The 21,141-nt window shown below is 39.3% G+C and overlaps 1 protein-coding gene across 1 annotated transcript in view; it reads right to left on the bottom strand.

Annotated features, from left to right (window-relative positions):
- CDH11 (cadherin 11) overlaps positions 1-21,141 on the bottom strand; it is a 154,873-nt gene that overhangs the window by 116,127 nt on the left and 17,605 nt on the right. The window lies entirely within an intron of this gene.

Here is a 21,141-nt window from a genome sequence, read left to right as displayed (position 1 = left end):
CCAAGACAAAGGATATGTTTAAAAAAAAAACAAACCAAAACCAGTACATTTTGTACACTGGAATTTATAGAGATTTGCAAACAGAATATTTGTGTCAGCTACAGATTTTTTTCTTTCCTCTCTCTTTTTTTTTTTTTTTTTTTTTTAAAGACAATTTTTACTGTTACATTTGATTAGCATTAGACATTTGCTTTTCCAGCAGTAGAAAAATGGTGTTTACCTTTACATGAGCCAGTGGAGGGGAGGGGGGAATTTCTGCTGCTTTTATGTCACTCACTCCACACATATATTAATGCATATAGATGCATGTGTGCTTTTGCATATATATATATACATATATACATACATGTATATATGAATATGTATTTACATATTTATGTAAATTATTTATGAACATATACATTAAAATATATACAATATAAATAAATAATTTCATACCGAAAAGCACAAGCACTGAAAACCAGAAGTTCCCTACTGAACAGAAAATAGTCAGAGTGCAGTAAGCACAGTAACAGCTCCATTGCAGCATTCCAGCAAAGGCTGACCTGTAGACACTTCTATATGAGTGGGAGGTAAATCTGCTTCTATGTTAACTTAATCTTTGGCCTTTCTCAAACAGACATTGTGATTGCCTCACTGTGCTGCATTTTCTTGCATTCAGTATCTTCGCAGGAAGAATACTGTTCCAGGAGGACCAAGCCTAAATGACCAAATAGATTTCAAGCTGGACTGGACCACCGATTAGATGGAAGCTCCAGTCCCAGGGGCACAAGTTTAGTGCTTTATTCATTCTTCTTTATCTATTATTTATCAGCAAGGAGAAGCTGAAGAAAGAGATGGAGAGAAAACAAGAGCTTGTAGTTTAATGCAAAGTCTTAATCATTAGATATCAGAGTCAAAAATAAGCTGGCACGAGTACAGTGTGGTCAGCCATTTTATTACAGCCCTCACTGGACAGCAGTGTGACATCAGACTGCTTCTCCCTCCAGGGATCGCTTAAATGAAGGAACATGAAAAGTGAATTAGTTCCTTCTCAGTGGAGCAAGCACACAACCCAGATCCATTGAAAAAACAGCATTGGCAAAACTGAACTTTAAAGGACTTGTCAGACAGAAAGCGAGTCTTGTTTTAGCCTGTCTTAACAAAGCTGCTGCGAAGAATAAGCAACAGACAGGAAGAAGCACAACTTTAAGCAGGTATGCTGGAGGAAGCTGAAGACTACAGCCCATGAAAACTGATGACACCTCCCTATTATTAATATTCCAAGCTGTATTAAAGCAATAAGCCCTCTATAAAAACAAAACAAACAAAAAAACCAACAAAAAACAAACAAACAAAAAAAAAAAACAGGGTCCCATTACCTGTATTTATTTTCCTGCTTTGCTATAGAAACTGAGTGTTACACCAAAGGCCAGTCTGAAATTATTTCACTAGCTGGAGTGAAACTTTCTGCAAGTGCTCCCCTGATAACTAATCAATTGAACTCCCATGATGGCCACAAAGTATCCTTCACATATCCGGGATGCTCATGTTCCTTATGAGCGTCCTGAATTATACATGGAAGCAAATGGAAACGCATCACAGTTCTCCAGCTGGTACAGTATATTCACATCAAACTAATACTATCCAACATATTGGCAGCCTTATTTTGCATCAAGTGAACTTCAAGTAGATTTCCATGTAGAGTGCAGGAAGGTAATTGGACTTGTCCCAGCTAAGCCATAGATCCATATGCAGAGGTGAAGATTTAATGGAGGAATTTGTAATTACCTTGCTGCATGCAAATTATAGTACATTTCCCTCCAGGCTACTGTTGCTGGCTATCTAATCTCAGCCACAGGGTGGATCCATAAATTCTGCACTTCCCTGGTCTTTCTGAGAAGCACCTAACCTTTATTCACTCCCAGTTTTCTTCAAGTAAATCTAGCAGAACAGTCAGACTTGGAGAGTTATTACAAACCACAACATGTAGACTTCTCTGGATCTGATATTAATTCTAGCTCCTACTGAATGCCTCATACCCTCCATCCCTCCATTCCCAGAAGCATTTATTACCATCTCCACCTGCGTCTGAAAACAGAAAAGAAACCAATTCATCTCCAAAAGAGATGTAAAATTTCAGCCATTTTACAGCATCAGAAGGAATCCTGAAAACCAAAATCTCTCTGGATGTGCATGATAGGAATGTGAATCTGTTATTCAGATTGAGGCTTGCATGTCCACTGCCTAACTGCAGAGCACCTCCACATTTATGTTATATAATTCCTACTCAGGTCAACAAGCATAAAAGCAAAACCAAGTCATTTTCATGTTTTTATCCGTATTAATTGACGTAGTAGTGTGCTAGGACATTTAATGTACCCTATTTTGCTTTTAATCTTAATTTGACTGTGCTATTTCTCTGCATCTTATACATTCCAAAAATCCCTAAGAGATTTTGCTGCTTCTTATTAATAGCTGTCCCTATCTCCCAGGATTCAGACTTTAGGATTCTGCCTTTGGAGTACTATCATTACATGTAAAAGCCCTGTTTCTTCAGTAGCATGAGCACATCTACAGTGTCTCAGTTCTTCTCATGTGATTTAATCAAAAGCGCCCAAACTTCATCACTTCCGAAAGAATACCAAGTGTCAATTCTGCTGCCTCCACAGTGAAGCATCACGGCAGAACATCACAGCACCAGGAACCTCCTGGTTCGCTGCAGGAAAACGTCACCTCTCAAACAGCACATCATTGCCTTTCTTTTCCTGAACCTGATGGCCACCATTTAAATCTTCGCCTACTGGTTAATCAGATCTCACACGTAGGATTTCCAACTTGACCAAATGTACGATCCCTTCTATTTTTTTTTATTTTTATTTTTTTTTTTGCAGCCTGGGTGTGAATGGCAACCTGAATCACTGAAGAGGCTGAAAAACACAAAAGCACTTGGATCTGACAGAATGTTTTCCCCATATTTTGCAAAAGAAAACATTTTCTTCAGAACAGACCCAGAAGACATATTCCTTGAGCCCTGTGACATCAACACAACTAACAGGGGCAGTTCAGCACATAAATATGTGGCTATGAAAGAATACAGTAACTGTCACATACTCAGTCCCCTGGCTTTCAAAAAAATTAAATCACAGTTGTTATTATGAATTGCAGCATTGTATTTACGACGGGATATTGATCTCAATTTTCTCCCTTTCACATTGAAATAATGCAATTGCTTTCTTCACTGTGGGAAATCGGGAGACTTTAAATCCTTTTGAGGAATAGCCGCAAAATCTTCAGTTTTACATAGTATTAATCAGGCCTGAAGTGAAGTGACAGAAAACCAATAGCAGTGTTTTAGAATGAGGTAAGAAAAGCCGAAAGTCTTAGCAGATTGTCTGCTGTAACATTCGTGGTGTGTTCAGCCCTAAGTTACAGACAGGAGCAGAGTGTTCTGCTGGAAAAGCCACTGGCAACGCACACAAAGCAAACATTATTTCCTACATCACAGCTCAAGGAATATGTCTCCTGGGTCTGCTTTAAAGCTTCACCTGGAAGGGGAGGAGGCAAGGTGAAGGGATCTTGTCACTGATCACCAGGTGTGGGTGGCCTCAAAGGCTCTGGTCCCGTAATCATGGCAGAGGCTGTCCCTTGCCTGCCTCATTCTGATCCTTACCTTCCCAGCTTCTCAGAGCTCAAACCTCCAGTTACATTCTTATCTCCTAGCCCAGCGAGGCTTTGTTTCAGGAGATAGTAAACGTACCAAATGTGTTATTGCCATTAGCATTTTCACATTGCATTAGCAAACACTGCTTGCAAGGAGTAGAAAAGTACACAGAATTCATTAAAGCCTTCTGGGTTTGGTATACTGAGAAGCAGAAATAATTGATCCTGCAAAGAAGGAAGTGAGCGTTGCTACCTGAGACCCACAGAAATCACAGATGAGGGGAGCAGGAGGGCTGAATCTTTTCAAGAGCCATTCAGAGATATTGAAGATCATGAGTAGCCTTTTAGATTTTCAAACCAGCAACAAAACTCCAAGGAATTTCTTTCTTATGATATGTAGCAGCTGCAGGAGAGGTTTTTCATGCCCTTTAACTACTTTTTTGGAGAAAAGAATGAGCATGTGCTCCAGTAGTGTGCTTCGGAAGCCCCAGCACCATCCACAGCTGACACTGCAGAGCACTTTTCATCATTTATTAAAACTGGTCTGAAAATCTTTTGAAAGCATATTCTGTTCTCATAGATCCAGCTGTGCAGATACTTATCATAATATTCAATATACATGCTCTTTTGGTCAGCTTCTTCCCACACACCCTTGGAGCCATTCCTGCTTCTCCTCAGTGTTTACAGTCTTAAGATTTTTGCAGATTGTTATCACATCTATTAAGCTATACATTACACAGAACTGCAGGCAAGAAAAACACTAAGCTGACCTTGCAAAGGCTGCACATGACCTCCTGAATGACACAGAAACCACACAGAGTCAGGGGAGTCAAGAAGCTAAAGGGAAAGGAGTCCAGGGAAACAACAATTTAGATAGCTGTGAACTGCTCACTGAAAAGAGTCCTGTTAGACAGAGCCACAGAGTCATTAATTTCACTGGTCTGAGGAAAGGGAAGAGATAACCAGTGGCCAAGTCAAGAAACAAGGACTATGGCTTATGAATAAGGTATTCAGTTTGTTTCAAACACAGCTGCTACACAACAGCTCAACTGGATAATTGTGCCTTACAGCCTTTCTCACTAACCCATGTTAGATTTACACACCTCCAAATTTCTTGCATTTAAAACAAAATATGATAATAAAAGAAAGAAACAACACTCTGTAGAAAAGAAACTTTCCAATTGCACTAATGAGGATTTTTTTAAAGATTTCTTTAAAGCTCTGCTGTCCTCCTGTCAGTCCTGCAAACACAAACAGCACAGAACCTGCCCTCAGTGAAACTCAGAGTGCAACTTCTTCTCTGCAGCAAAAAATCATCATCTAGTCCACCTCCCTGCCCACGTCAGGAGCAACAATCCCCACATTGCTCCTGGCAGACAGACATTCATCTAATGTCTGTTAACTGCCAGTGATGGAGATTGCCCACACCCCAGGCTTCTATTCCAGCACTTCCCCCTCCTTGCCATTCAGATGCCTTTCCTAATATCTAATGCTGAAAGTCATACATGCTTACTGAGCAGCTCCCTGCTCTCCTCACCGCAAACACCTTCCACAAACTGATGGCTGGGAATATCTACAGCAGAAGTGAGAAGATGACTGTGACACTGTTGATGCCACCTGCTCTTGTGCTCAGGTGCTACATGGTTGGGGCAGACAGGAAGAAATTTGTTTAAGCAAAGAACACATTATTATTGAATTTTGTATTTTTCCGAGGTGGGGAGATGGCAGGGAATTCCACAACAAGCCAGACTAAGCTCTTGGCAGTTCTGAGACCTCCCAAAACAGTAAGACTGAACAGAAAACACTTAGCCAAGCATTAAGACAGAACATATAAATAGAGGTACCAGCTGTTCCTTTCGTGGATTTTTCTGCTCCTGAGAAAATAGGAAACTGATTTTTAAATATACAGTAAAGGGCAGGACTGTGCTTTGTGGAGAAGAAGTCTGTATGTACCTGTAGGTTTAACAGACATCTTCTTCAGGATCTATATATCTGTGTATATACCTACAGGTCTCAAATATAGCAAGTCTGCAGTCTTCAGGTGTAAAGCTATCTTGTATCTTGCATGCCTGTGTCTCCTATGCCAAAGAAGCTGCTAAGAAATCTGACGGTGATTTTAACAAGTAGCAAGCCCTTCAGTAATCTGTTCCCTCCTACTTTGAGAAACCTGGTTACATGATGAGGATGTGGGTCAGCCTCTAGCACACTTTCAGGTCATTGTGTACAGCCCTTTCAAGTAATTTGCTGCATATCTGCCCCCTATTTAATAACCCATGTAATTAAGACAGGTACAGAAAGAGGAGTCTCTTGGGTTAAGAATTAGTGAGAGCTGACTGCTTTGTTCACCTGAAATCAAGCTAAAAACAGCTGTAAGGGGAGACCTTCATAAAGAAATACCCAGAGGAGCACAGGGTATAACTCTTTACAAACAAAACTGTAAGAGTTCTGAAAAAAGGATTTCCCATTTTGACAAAAACAACAGGCCCTCAGACTCAGCACTGCACCGCTATGAGTAGACAGCAGAACATCAGCACGTATGCGCCCTCTGCACACCCATTCCATACTGCAAAATCAGATCTCTTCCAAAGAGAACACAGACATCCAAGTGTGGGATTATTCAGTCTTAACATCGTACTGACACAATCCAATCAATATTTTCATAAAAAAGCCTAATCCTTAAACATTGCTGAAATCCTGCAGGCCAAGGAAGTGTTTTCTTTCTCAAGAAAGATTGCTTCAGCAGCACATTTTTGAAATTTTCTATATTTTTTCAAATCACTGTGTTCACTGTAACACTCCTCCTAGTTTTGTTTTTCTGCTTTCTTTCAAGCTGCGTTTTTAAGTCCCGTTTCCATAAATGAAAAACGGGTAAGTCCTGCACTGAGAGGCTGATTCTCACTTGTAGCAATCAAGATGATGGCCCCATTTTCATACTGATCCTGTTTTAAATTGGCCCCATTTTCATACTGATCCTGTTTTAAATTGGCTATACAGAGCTTCTGCAAAATCTTTAACTGTGATCCTCATGCCGCTGTAAGCCACAAGGAAGTCTTTAGGCTCAGAATAAAGACAATGGGATAAATAAATTGCCTTCTTAAGATATCTACAACCTTCTGCATCTGCTGATAATTTCTCACCACAATTCCATCTGCAAAGATTATTATGATTACCAAGTACAACAGATAGGTGAGAGTTAAGCCACACTGAGGAGAGAGGCCCAGCTGTACAGGGATGACTTGTTCTCCTATATATATATATTCTATATATATTTACTCAAATATATATATATCTTCTATAATTAAAATCAGAATGAGAAGTGGGAGGGTCCTCAGCATTTCTCATTCTATCTCTCTCCTACCCCTCTGAAAAAGCTTCCAATTGTATACTGACAAAAATTGGTGATGTCAACTGCCAACATTTAGACTGTTTCCTCCTTTCTCTTTCTATCTCTTCAGCCCTGTTCTCTCCAACCATAAAGCACTCTATCCTACCTCCCTATCATTTTTTTGCTCCCACTTTCAAACCCTGATCTCTTTCTCCTGTCTCCTGCCAAGAAGTGTCACAGCCTCATTCACTTCTGATCACTTGCTCATTTTATCCTAAATCTCAGGCTCTTTTTACATGTCCTACATTGAGTGACAAGGATTCTGTCCTCCTCATGCATGCGGAGGCCCCTCACAACCCTACAGCTCCTGATCCCAAGAAATCCTTTGTCTCCCACAGTGCCATCCTGCCTTTCTTCTACATACCATCTCTCTCTAATGTCAGACAGACCTCATACTAAATGGCAACGGTGGAGTGTGGTAGAGAAAGAAACAGCCCATTGCATGCAGCTCCACTGTGCCACACAGGACCCTTTTAAGGGTGTTATTCTTTCTCTTCCAAACTGTGAATGAAGCATCCTGAGAGAAGTCTCATCTTTTGCCATAGATTGTATTCATAATTCTGTTATACAGTCTTGAGGTTTTCAGCTTCTACAGTCCATGTGTTCTTAGGCTTTGCTCTCTATCTACACCTCTTAGAGACAGACTTTAATTTCCCAACATCACCTCCAGGACCTGGAGTTTTAAAGGACACAACTTACACTGCAAGCAATAAAACTCACTAAAGAGAGCAGTGAAATCATGAGAGTTGGCAGTGGGCCAGCACCATATGTTGACAGCACTACAGCAGCAATGCAGAGGACTGTTCAGGGAATTTGTCACTCAGGACTCTTCATTACAACTGCCACAAAGTAGTTTCCTTTGGATTTAAAGGCTACTTTTGCTAACTGGATTAAATACTAGTTTTATGACATAGAAGTGACAAAGCTGACCAACAGTACAAGCATCCGATGTGAACATTTTTTCTATGGAACTGTTCTGTTGCCTCCACAATATTCTTTGATGGTTGATGCAGCAGCAATCAACAACAGATCCCAACCATTTTTAATACATCTGAAGATACCACAGACCAAGAAATCTCTGAGCTCCCTCTGCTCCCTGAATCCACAGGAAAAACAATTATTTAGTGTAGCTTGGGTCATTTTGGCTGCCACCCATGGAGTGCCCTGCTTTACCTGTTCTACCAGCAGACCTCCCAAACCGTGAGCTCTCCTGCTGCACAGGATCCAACACTGTCCCTAAGAATGATCCATATGTTAAGTTAAATAGAGGATATCACATTTTAGCAAGTTTGTGCAGGTTTCAGCAGTTTCTCCACTGATGTTGGCAAGGAATCCCAGAGTGTTTGTTAAGTTTCAGTTTTGCTATGAAATGAAAATTGACATTTCAGCAAAACATTGAATTCCAACAGCCAGGCTTAAATTGAAGTTCTACTGTATTTCCTAGAATTGAGGTTTTCAAAACATAAAGGAAAGCAATATTATGCTAAATGCCAACTCTGTCCTCTCTCATGCAATAATCAGTATATAATCATGTCATTCACTCTAATGGCTTTGCATATATTTCTTGTTAGAATAACATAAAAGGCTTACATCGGAAACCAAATAAGTTGGCTGTTTCTTTCTAATTCTAAAGGTATTCATAAATGCTAGTATTAAATGAAATTTATTTTCAGGACTTGAGGACACAGCTAATTTCAATACAAGTGACCACAAATCGAAAGAACACAAATACAAATATAACGCACACACAGAGCTCACTGCTAAGATTGGCACAATTGTGCAAAAGTTCTGGAACACCATCATTGTAACTTGGCTACTTGTCCATTCTATCTGTACATACTCACAATACATGAAGATACAATTACTTGATTACACTGTTTTCCCCTCAAATTCCCTGCTACATTGCCACAGTGCAATAGGCAATGCTTACTTGATGAACAGCTCTTTGATAGTTTGTTTTCCCATCAGCGCTCAACAGGTGGCCTAAACCTCATTTGTTGCTCCCTGTTTAAGCCATGCTCTGCAGACAATTATTCCTGAGCCTTCCACTATGCCTGCTGCCACAGTATTTAGCACTCACAACAGAAACTTCCAGTTGGTGCATCTAAAATTTTGGGAAAAATGTTAAGCAACAAAAGACAGATATACTAATGGAAAGCACTGGTTTAACAGCAGATATTGCTAATTGGGTAATTTCTAAAACGTGACCTCTTAAATCAAATGCATCCACTTCTTCACACCCAGGCACCTCAATACCTCAACATTTAAGGACAATTGAGTTCTACTATGATGTTGCACTGATTCAACTCCACATATATTGGTGGATGCCCTGTCCCCGGAGACACACAAGGTCAGGCTGGATCAGGCTCTGAGCACCTGATGGAGCTGTAGGAGTCCCTGTTCCGTGCAGGGGAGTTGGACTAGATGACCTTTTAGAGTCCCTTTCAACTCAAATTATTCTACAATTCTATAATTCTATATTATGACAAATAAAACGCTGATCTATTCTATAAGACTCCATGATCACGTTACTGTGCTTCAAAGAAAGCTACAAATTGCCATACAAGTATCTGTGCCCACAGAGGAATGCAATGGAGAGGAACAAAAGGCAAGATGTTAGGAGGAGGGGAAGAGGGGCCTCAGAGTGCTGCACATGCTATAAAACACACAACTTTTACTGCAGAGCAGCTCTGCGTGCCTATACTGGGAGAGCTCAGCATCCCAGGAATGTCCTTTCGTCTTGCTTATTTTTGTAGACAGGCAACTAAAATGTTCTGCAAAGACTTAACAAGAAATCAGAGAGAAAAGCAGCTCCTTGTGTACTGCTGTTACTCAGAACAAGCACAGGAAACTGTAGTCTCACCAGCACCTGGTCAGAGACCAGATCGCAGCAGTGACATCTCCTGCAGTGTCTCCATAACCAAACTGCAGCACTGGTGCTGACATTTCACACGGGCAAGCTGTTCTATCCATGCAAAAATAAATAAATAAATAGACAGATCAATTTAAAAGTCAAACTTCACCCTCTTACCGTACCATGTTTTCTTGCCAAGATAACTTGCACGTTTTTTCACAAGATACGTTGGAGGATGACTGCTTTATTCTAAGTTATATTCCAACTTTCCATACATCCTTCTTTCAGTCACAGAAAATTTCCAGATTCCTAGAGAGCTTTAGAGCTTGACATGTCAAAATACTCATTTTGTTTGGGTTTCTGGGGGCTAAGGATGATCCTACAGCTGAGGCCATGCACTACAAGCCTACTAAATCTCCCACAATGACTTTGCAGGGCAAAATCTGCTGCAGGAAACAGGGATAAAAAGTGGCACGTCTATTCCAAATAAGCACGTATTCGAGTAAATCCATTTCTTCACCTACAAGGACAAAGTACCACATAATACTTATCTGCTTACCTAGAGTTGTTACAAGGGTCAGAATTTTTTAAGAACAGTTATGAAAATCATACTACAAGTGATTTAACCAGGTTGATCACTAATAGGAAATTTGCAGAATAGAGAAAATAAACCACACAAAAGAAACCACAAATCTCACAGCAAAAGAAAGGCTTCTGCAATATACAAAAGATCTGTGTTTTAAGAAATGTAGCAGACTTCTATATGTTTTAACATAAAACATAAGCCTCTAAATGCTTTGGAACCTCCTCTGGCTATACATAGCCCAATGGGAATAATTTGCTGTACTTATTGGAAAGGACATTAGTCCATCTGGGAAAAAACATCTGTAGACGAGCATGTGCAGATATTCATTCCCATGACAGCAGTGGCAGCATATGAAGAGGATGTTTTTAAAATAAACCTGGGAAGAGAGAGTGTAGGTTGTTTCCTGTGCCTCCAAGTAGAGATCTAAGAACCCAGTTCCATAACCAGCAACGATCATGGAAAGAGTGCACCAATTCCAGGAGCCCTGGACTAGCTTTGTCAAAATTCAGAACTTCTAAAGGGCCAGAAAGGGGTTGCATCAGATGGATCCAGACTCTATATTTGGCCAACTAACAGCTAGTGGCAGTTTCACCTAGGTATGTGACAACACAAAGAACAGTATGAAAGGGTACAACATACAGCCCCCATCTGCTCTTCCTGTATTAATGACCTGCTTGGAAGGCATGGGGCTATTGTATTTATTTTTCTTGCCATATGCCTTGGGGGCAAAAGGTGACACCGTCTGTTTCTGTTTATTCTTAGGTTTTGGATCCCTTCTGATCATGATTCACACAGTAGTTGTCTGAGAGCTTTTTTTTTTTCTTTGCTTCTACTTAAACAGGGACAGGAAGAACCTTTCTTTCCTTCAAAAAGTCAGCTAGTCACCACTAAGGACTGACAATTCAAGGCACCTTTTAAGAGGAACTTTATAGTGATTAAATATAAAGAAACATTACAACAACAAATAAAATTGTTGGAAATATGTTCCCTCTTTCAAGTTAATGTGTTCAAATAATTTAGCATCTGCTCTATAAATACCACTTCCTCTTTCCACATCATCCTTAAGAAACATCACAATTTCCATATGAGGATTAATATTCCTATAGGGAACTTTGTAAGCAAGAAATTTCCTACGTTATAGGATCATGTAAAACAAAGAATACTTTATGCTGTGAAGGGCCAGCCAAAGAATAGATCTTAAGAACTGCATTCCCCTGACCAGAGGATCTAAGCAGTCAGCATTGTTCCAACTTGGAACTTTTTTCTTTAGCATTGTGAAGTTCTTATATTTTGCCTTTGGAAGGTATGCATTTCTTTGTTCCTCTGAATTCATCCTGCAGCCAATATGATGAGTAGCACAGAGAGAAGTCTCGGGTGATGCTTCAGTTTGCTTTCCTCTCAACTAGATTAAAAGGGCTACAAAGGGGGAGATGTGAGAACAGTGCCTATGGAACAAAAAAGCGAAGAAAAGAAAATACTTCCACAGTGAAGATTAAGAGAGAAATGTTGCTGTAATGGAAAAATTAGAAATCAGAAGGTAGACAAAAAGACCAAGAAACCAAAGGTCTGCTTCTGCAATAAAGATGCAATGATATAAACCAGATCAGCCAGCTGTGACACACAAAGGAGCTGCAGAACGAACACACCAAGGTTCACCCATCGGCAAATGGCGCTTGGCTAATATCAGCCTTACTTTGCCTGAATCATTTTCCTTGCAAAGTACACTCCTTTTTTTTCTGATCGTTTAAGTCTTTTTCTTTTCCTGTTGTTAGCTGTCTCTTCAAAAGGAGTTAGCATTTCATTTCTACAGCAGTCTGGAAATATTTCATTGTACTACAGCAAGCATCTCTAGGAACTAGGAAGATGTGTGCCATTCTCTTTTTTCTTTTTTTTTTCTTTTTCCTTTTCACTCATTGAGGAAGGCCCTGAAGCCATGTTCTCATTAAATCTTTATGGCTTTTTAAAATAGGAAGTTATTGTCCCATATACCTCCTTAATTATGCACCAATCAAAAAGTTGAAAGGAACAGCTCTGCCAGGGAAAACTGGAAGGCAACTGAAAGGAAAGAGAAGAATGGAGAGGGAAGAATCCCAGCTGATAAATTATCATTTAAGTTTTTTCCCTGTAACACAGGAACATAAGCATAAGGATGGCTTAGCACAGGGAGGGACTAGAGGCTCCTGAGCAGAAAAAGGTCTAAGAATCTTTTTTTTGTCCAATTATATTATTCTTTAGAGGACACGCATGTTGTTATTTACTGCCTCAGGTAGGCTTCGTGATACTCATACAACAAACACATCTTCAAAACTGTCTTTTGAAAAATTTTAACTTCAGGTGTCCATCTTGAGACTCATGGAGCTGCAGCACCAGAAATGAGTAACCGCAGAAATAAAGCCACTAGGTAATATTAAAAGCAATACAGTATTGAAAAGGAAGGAAGGTTTGTAACAGGGAAAATTTGCATTTGTTTTCCCACCAACTCAGGCTGCACCACAATATGAAGGGTACCAGCAGATACAGTTTTTAGGACCTTCAGTGGCTACATCCAAACCTGCTGCTCTGAAATTGGGCTAGCCAGAACTCAATACACAATGAGCTCTTTACTATATCATGGGATTTTTGTTGTTGTTGGTTGGTTGGTTTTTTGTTTTTGCTTCTTTTCCTTGGGGGGAGGGAAGGGGGGACGTTTGCTTTTTTGTTTTGCAGCTGTATTCAAATTTCACGAAATTGTATCCTGGAGCATGAAGCAATGATTCTCTGAGGAATAAATGCTTCTCTAAGCCTAGATGATATTAGAAATAAGTTAACATAATTATTCAAAGTTGCTTTTTTCTTTAAACCATTAGCATTTACGCTCAAAGACTGCTCTGTGTGCAGTTTTACCTATTTAAACAATGTCTGGAGGCACTGTACGAAGGGTTATCATTGATTACGGCAGAGCTGGATACAAACACTTGTGATATCTTCCAACATGAAGAAGTGAGAATGTGTAGAGCAGCTCTGGAAATGTAATGAGGCACAGTAAGAAGTGATCTTTGGTTCAGCTGCTAATCCAGGCTCTGGGTCTCTCTGTCAGACATGCAACTCTTCCAGCTCCACAGTGACAGATGTTTTGCACATGTAATCCTTCATCCTTCTAATCTCAGCTGAGGGTCAGAATTGATGGACACCGAATACCTATAAATAAAGAACTTGGAAATACGCAAGTTCGAGCTGGAATAAACAGTATCAAATAAACATATTAATAACAATATGGGCTTTACAGTAAGATTAGCTGCTGACACAAATAACATTTATTCACACTACAGGGAGTGATTTGAAAGAAATAACATGAAAGCGTACAGGCAAGTGTTGCTAAATCAAAAACGGCTTTACACAAAGGAGCAAAAAAGGAACAAAAAAATGACAAGGCAACTGATGACATTTCTTTTTTGCTGTTGTTGTTGTTGCATAATGAAAAATTAAACAGCTGTAGGAGCTACAGGTGCAAAGTAGAAAATGGAGAGAATCAAATCAATGTTTCTTTTCAAATGTTTTCACGTAACTTTTTCTAATATGAACAGAGGCAGGAACAGAGAAGTTGACTGTTCTCTTATGCACAATGACATAGTTCATAGCTAAAATCAGGTACAATTTTCCTTTGTGGCACAGAATTACCTTTTTAGAAATGTCCCAGCAGAAACAGAGTATCTAACTTCTATTTTTCTCTGTGTGAATCCATCACTTTTACATCTGAAAACATGCTTAAAATGCTCTAAATGTATTGTCTAGTGTCCAATTAAATGTGGTTGACTCAAAGTCAAGGCCTGTTACAGCTGGAAGCATCAAGACTGATTTTTTGAAGCCTTTCCCCTAAGAAATAAATTATCCAAAGGGGTCTCAGTGCCTAATATCTATTACAGGGACTTATAATTCATACAGGACATTAAAACATGGCCTCTGTGAGATTTCTGCTCAAAGACTCAAAAGAAAAAAAAGGAATTCATGAGTGGAATGTAAGAAAGTGTTGGGCAGTGGTTGATGCAGCACAATGTGTGTGGTGGATACAGAGATGCCAACCAGGCAGAGGGGCCTGATGGAGCTGTATGTTCTGGGAACCATTTAGATTTTCTGCTTGAAGTGACAGACAGATGGTTTATATTGACAGTAGAGATTAGCCACTGTGCAGATAAGTATTCAAAGACATAAAAACTCAAAAATTCACCTTGAATTTTGAAGTTTGTTCTGTTGCCTCATATAGGAGAACTGAACACTGCAACGATACTGAAATGAAGCAGCTGGGCATGCTCAGATAGGAAAAGAAAGATAGGATAACAATGGCAAGTATAAGTGAAGTTTTAACTTTTTTTTTTTTACAGTTTCTGTTCATATTCTTCAGATGCAACAAACATAGAATTCCATGTATTTATAAACAGAGTAGTGTGGGGTTTCAGTGGCAGACCTCTGGGCAAAGTATTTTCATCAACACATGGTCTGAGTCTGTGGGTGAAAGCTGACTACTGACACCATAGAAACAACACATAAAGCCCTTAATTGCTTTACAGTCCTTCAGCATCATCCTTTTTCCAGGGCTAAAAGAAAGAGATGGAAAGAATATAGTCGTAAAATACCAAGTACTCAATCTTTAGCACACCTTATGTTTGGACTAGCCGAGAAGATTGCGAGCAAATGAAACATCCAAGATTTGATTGAATGTTCCATGCATTCAGCACAAAGCAGGATTTTTTTCATTCAGTGGTCCCACGCGGAATACAGAACGTGAGCTCTGGTTACTGAAGTGGTTGGATACCATACAAGTAGAGAAGAGTAAACTTTCTTCCTCTGCCAGCTTTAGCCACTAGCCAATGGGAATCTTCTTACATCCCAAAAAACTGTTTTTGTTGGCATATTTGAACGTTTCATCAGGGAAATGAATTCTTACTGACACATAGGACACTGCATCCCAGTTTCCTTAGATAATTCCAGCCAACTCAAGACTGACAATTTCCAAGATAAACTTGATGAATTTTCAAAAGGGTCAGGAGGCACAGAGTCCTGCTGTCATTTTTGATGGGTTATGTGACTGTTTTTGGGAGTCGCACAAAACTTCAGAGACAAGCCATCAGTTCTACCCTTTGTCCACAATCCGGCTGACTAAATTTGGCTGTCGCACTTTCTATTTTACAAAAGTACAGCTATAAGAAAGAAATCTTTTTCCATTTTGCAGGGTGGGGGTGTGCAGTAAAAGCTTATCAAGCTGTCAGTGGTGAAGACTACACATCTTAGATTGAAAAGGTTCTGCCATACTCTCACTTGAGATCTAGCACATCCCAAAGAACATACATCTATAAGGAAAATGAGAGCATAAAGGGTCTTCAGTCATTGAGAGCTGAAGGCAAAATCCCTCAAAGCCTGCAAACAAAACCTATCCTTCCACTGCAATGGTGTGGCAGAACATGCCTTCTGGTTTGACAGTCAGAACTAGGTTCAGCTGTAATCCTCATTATACATAGAGTGAATTTTCCACAAACTGCCAAAATCTGTCAGAACAGAAGAAACACTTTAGTGCACCCACCATAGCTGGGGGAAAAGACAGTGGACTGCTTCCAGAGGAAAAAAGTTAAAATACAGAAGTAAAAACTTTTCTGAACTACAGTTACTGGGGGGGATTAAGAGAAGTAAGCGTGGCTGAAGTATGACCCAGTACCATGATATTTTTCTTGTCAGAAACCATAATAGGAAAAACTCTGAATTTCAGTGATGTTACAAAAACTGATGCAATTTCACTGTGTGCACTGTGCACACCATCTTAGCTAACTATTCATTTACTCCTCCAAGAACAAGGGTAAAAAATAAAATAAAATAAAAAACAACAACAACAACACAGACTTTCAGATAGTTGGTTTGTGAGATAATCTAACAACAATTTTACACAAAGAAAAATTATCTGCTCCTAATTGGGATTAAGTTCAAATGGGCATAGAAGGCAGCAGGGCAGCACTCGGCAGGGATGTCATATGGAGGAGAATTGCTTTTGCAGAAGCATACGTTTCAGTAATATTTGCATTCCAAATAGGCAACATAACACTCTACTAAATTACTCTTCCTGTGTTCTTCAGGTCCTAATAGGAGTAGTAAAAAAATACTTTTAATGGAAAAGAAACTGAATGCTTTTATAAAAGGTCTCACAGTTCAAATAAGAGAATGGCAAAATTCCTTTGATCTGTGGTATGAACCCTCCCAGTTCCCATCATCACTGCTCTCCTGCCAACTGAATGCATGCTGAAATGAGAATTGTAGTCACTAACTAGCTCTGACACTGCTTTCCTTAAGAAGCTAGCTTTTTTGTGCAGTTTTTCTGTAGCCCTGTACAAAGGTTATGGGCACAGAAGCAACAGCAGCAAAATACAGCCTACTCTAAATCTAGGATGCTTGATTAGTTTCCAGAGATCTTAGAACACAGAGTTTCCATGGTGTTTTGATTTTTCCTTCTACAATTTTATTACTTACCTTCCTTTGTCATCCAACAAGTTCATGACAACCCAAACTTTTGAAAGAAGAAGTACAATATCTCTAAGTTAGCCTAGCATTTCACACGGCTGTTTCAGGTACAAACATTATGTAAGCACCTAAAGCAAAACCTTATAATCAAATTTGCCCCCTTATTTGTTAAGCAATAACACTAACTTTGATTTTCAAACACGCCTATCAGTGGGCTCTTATATAAGGGCTGATTTTAATTCAGAAACATGCCTGATCTTGCTAAATTTGAGATAGAAATAGGGAAAAACTCAGTGGCAAGTGGGACAGTGGTATTTGTACTAGAACAGCATTGCACTGCTATCAGTTCATGACTTTTTTAAGAAAACACAAAGATACATACTTTATCTGCAGTAGGCAAGATAAAAAGTAGAGAAGTGAGTGTTCAGAGGTTACTGAGAAAAGATATTTCAAAGCAACAGGTTCCAAGGAAAGGAGGGCTTCAGGAATCGCCTTCTCCTATGGAAAGACTTGAGACAAGAGCTTGAAAATACTCTGAAGAAATGTTCAATATTGACAAGGGGAAGATCTTCGATAAACATGAAGATTACTACAGTGGTTTCTCCTACACTGAAATAAAGCAGCAGAAGGACAGGAGCTTCACCTCATTGACAGCTGACATTGACAGTTATTTAGGTGGAAGAGATGATGCCTTATATGCATCTACTTCACAAAATAGGTTTTAAATCATGTTCCAGTTTTTACGCATCATTACAAGCTTCTTAATAACCTGTACCTTCTATTTGCTTTATTAAGGACTAACGGAAACAGTTTTTTACTTGGTTTCTAATGAGCAAGTTTAACAAGTATACGATTTTTTTCTTAGTTTTGTTTTTAATGATTAAAGTGAGAACAAAACTCAAAACTGTATTTTGCTTGAAATTATAGATCTCAATAATTAACGAGGCCAAATGAACAGTACATGTACCATTTCAAGCATCTAACTTACATCTTCAGGGAAAATTAGAAAAGTCCCATTAAATTTCAGATTAAGTTATTCCAGTCAATGGTAGTAAAGTTTAGTTTCTTGATAAAGATCAAGATCAAACATCTGCTCACTGTTATCAATGCTGTTAACCCTGTAAGTGCCCCATGCTGCAGGTGTTTGCTTTCCCACCTTTCATTCAGAAGTGACGTCAGGGCAAATATCTGCACAACCACCCGTTTATTTAATACGCTCTGTCAGATGTAGTTGTGCTACTTCAAAAGATGAAAGCTGAACAAACACAACTCTTATTTATTTCACTGTAACCCAGTTCCTTCCATGTATACAAAACCTCTTTTCTGATTTCCCCATTGAGCAAGCTCAATGGAATATCCTTCTTTCAAGCAAAAAAAACCACTGGGCTTTGGCCTGTTAACAACTGGTGTTTTCCCTTTCTATTTGCCTCGATGTGTCACTAGATAAGTGATCATCAACCCAGTCCTTTACGCCTTGCTTCATATTGCCAGTGCAGCGAGTTGTTTAAATGACTGCCTAGTGGGAAGTACACGAGTATTCATAGAATCATGGAACGGCTTGGGTTGGAAGAGACCTTAAGATCACCTATGTCCAACCCCCTGCTATGGGTAGGGTAGCCACCCATCTCAGCAGCATATTCATATATTTATTTCCATTGTCCCCTAAGACCATCAGTGTTGGTTAATCAGCTCTCATGTTCACCCTTTGGAAAGCTGCACTTTGAAGCTAAACAATAGTCAGGAGGTCTCCAGCCTCCTGATATTGACCATGAAAGCTCAGCCTCAGACCAAATGTGTTTGACCCTTTACTCACATCATTGAGGCAAAACCTTAAAAAGGCTTTTGCACTGGGAATGCTCCTATATATAAACACTCTTGAAATGTACTCCTTGGTTATTTGATTGCAATCTCCAGTTTTCAAGATTTTCCTGCTTCTTTGTATGCTGCAAGTTGGGCTGCTATAGGAACTCTATAGAAACACATCTATTAAAAAAAAAACAAAAAACAAAAAAAAAACAAAAAAAAACCCTGAAAAATAACAACCACAACAAAACACATACAAACCAACAAACAAAAAACAGAAATCCCATTAAAAGCATCTTTATACAGTCCTTCAAGGCACACTTGCAAAACTTTACATCCTTTCTTTTAATTTTCTCTAGAGACTTTAATTAATCACTTATCAGGTCATGAGCCTTGAGAACATTTACAAAAAGAAAGTATTTTCCAGGTGCAGAGGCTTTTAGCTGCTATTTGCGCTTTCAGAGCAAGTCTTTACTGACACTACTTTGCCCTACAGCAGAACATATTTGATTCTGCTTAGGTGAAAATCTGTCATGTCATAAGCAATCCTATAGCCTTTCTGAATACTGAATTTTGGAAAACAAGTTTTATAATTTCATTTTTCTATTTCTTTTTAGATGAAATCACAGACATTCATTCGGTACAGAGAGGTCTAACTGATATGAAAATATAGAAAAAAGATCACAGGTGATTACTGAGAACTTCCACAAGATACCTCCATTGCATTACCCCAGTACCATCTGTAAAGAGGATTTGGCCACAGAGTGATGATGAAATTCTACTCTAAAAAAGCACTAAGCACAACCCATCTTCGAAAGCATGTAGAGCAAATTACTCATCTGAAAGCTCACATTTCGGCATGGGGAGAGGTAAAATGTTGCACTGATTTCCCAAGTGTCTAAAAAGTAGATCAAGTAACACTAAAATGAAATTGTCAAACTAGTAAATGGTTTTCACTGAGATAATCTTTATACTTAGGAAATAAATAATACAGATGATTTCTCATGCAGTAGAGCTCTGATGTGTAATGCTCCTTTACCAATTCTTCCCTGTTGTTAAATACTCTTTTCTCACCCTTTCTAAAACGATTGCTTGCAATCACCACCCTTAAGGTGACATTCATGAGGGTCTGGTGAGGATTTGAGGTGGTGAGATTTATGGTGAATGGACCAATGAATACATGCATAACATTTTGCTGCTGACTATCATCTTGATCCTTCTCGACACACTTCATTCCATCTTAAATCAAATTTCCACTGATGCTCATCACAAGTCATAGGAAGAGCCCACATTGAAATGCACAATACTGCTCTACTCCTATGCTCTTCATGGTTGTCTGCTCCAGGTGGTAAAACAAGTGGAAAATACTAGTGAGTTGTGTAAAACAAGCCTGATTTCTGCATACTTAACTCCACTAGGAAAATATTCTTATTTCCAGGATGAATGTCCTAGAAACAGAAAGCAGCTACTCAGCTCTCAGCTAACATCCTGTTCCATGTTTTCTCTGCATTTTGTCTGAGTTCTCTTTACTGCTTTATACCTAAGCATAGCTCCTGAGCCCAGCAGGTCTTCCATTTGGACAAAGGCAGCACTTGGATACAACTTGTGCTGTCAGACATCAGCTGCCAGGCCTGCTCCAGAGCAAAGAGAGTACACTGTGTGGGACAGAGAGGTGTGCGCTGAAGGGCAAAGCCTGCAGCCCTGTGACTTGCACGAGCTGCCCTTTAACCTCTGCCTTTAACAGTTATCCCTGAGCTATAAGCATGTGATTCACTCTGTTGGACCATTTAGGACACTGGAAAAACGAAAATATATTTTTCTCTCTGTCTCATGATATGACGATACAGAATCAATGAAACATCTGGGAATGTGACCAGTTGCAAACATCTGTGCCCCATTTACAGACTCTGACTTCACTCTGCCCTTCCTGGTACCTCCAATCTGAGAGATGTAGTTGGTCCCTGATGCCGCAAAAACTGCAAAAAAACAGTTTCAGAACAAATAACTTCAGAATCTTTTAGTTAAAAGAATAAGGGAAAGTGACATTCCTGAAATTGTGATGTCTGTACTAAATAGAAACTGGGCATCACAATCTGAAAGTGAACATTATTTCAACAGCAAAGCAAGTAAATATAAAAGAGTAAGCTCTCGCCTTAACTGCAGTGCTTCTCCACACTTCACTTCTCACAAGATCTCACATGATAATTAGTGATGTTTCAGGTTATTGAAGCAGCTCCTAGTCTGCCCTTCTGCCACAAGAGGGAATGACAATCTGAGTCACAGGATTAGAGAGGAAAAAAAACCAACCCTTCATTTCACCCTTCTTTCTTCCATTTCAGAACACATGCTCACATTGATTAGAGATTGTTGTTGTTTTTTTTTTTTTAACTC

The sequence above is a fragment of the Centrocercus urophasianus genome, unplaced genomic scaffold (genome assembly GCF_019232065.1).
Source record: "Centrocercus urophasianus isolate 14NV4802_14NV808 unplaced genomic scaffold, USGS_Curo_1.0 seq_2, whole genome shotgun sequence".
Classification (NCBI taxonomy): domain Eukaryota; kingdom Metazoa; phylum Chordata; class Aves; order Galliformes; family Phasianidae; genus Centrocercus; species Centrocercus urophasianus.
This window is presented reverse-complemented; position numbering and strand designations above follow the sequence as displayed.